General features: G+C 55.3%; 1 protein-coding gene across 1 annotated transcript in view; it reads left to right on the top strand.

Annotated features, from left to right (window-relative positions):
* GABBR1 (gamma-aminobutyric acid (GABA) B receptor, 1) overlaps positions 1-472 on the top strand; it is a 14,670-nt gene that overhangs the window by 2,304 nt on the left and 11,894 nt on the right. The gene's annotated exons all lie outside the window — the stretch shown is intronic.

Below are 472 nucleotides of genomic sequence, written 5' to 3'. Positions count from 1 at the left end.
CCCCTATTTCCCATCCCCATCCCCCTATTTTCCAACCCCCATCCCCCCCCCGTCTTTTCCCATCTCCATCCCTCCGTATTCTCCGCCCCAAATCCCTCCGTCTTCTCCACTCTCCATCCCGCCGTGTTTTCCGCTCCCCAGCCCTCCCTCTTCTCCGATCTCCATCTTTCCGCTCCCCATCCCTCTATTTTCCAACCCCCTCCCTCTTATTTCCCTCTCCCCATCCCGTTATTTTCCATCCCTCTATTTTCCAACCCCATCCCTCTTATTTTCCCATCCCCATCCCTCTCATTTTCCGCTCCCTGTCCTGTTATTTTCCATCCCCATCCCTCCATCTTTCCTCTCCCCATCCCGTTATTTTCCTCTCCCCATCCCGCTATTTTCCATCCTCGTCCCTCTTATTTTCCTGTCTCCATCCCTCCACCTCTCCGCTCTCCATCCCTCTATTTCCCTCCCCATCCCTCCTCCCCAC

Source organism: Haliaeetus leucocephalus, unplaced genomic scaffold, assembly GCF_000737465.1.
Source record: "Haliaeetus leucocephalus isolate CR32 unplaced genomic scaffold, Haliaeetus_leucocephalus-4.0 Scaffold282, whole genome shotgun sequence".
In the NCBI taxonomy this organism is placed as follows: Eukaryota; Metazoa; Chordata; class Aves; order Accipitriformes; family Accipitridae; genus Haliaeetus; species Haliaeetus leucocephalus.
This window is presented reverse-complemented; position numbering and strand designations above follow the sequence as displayed.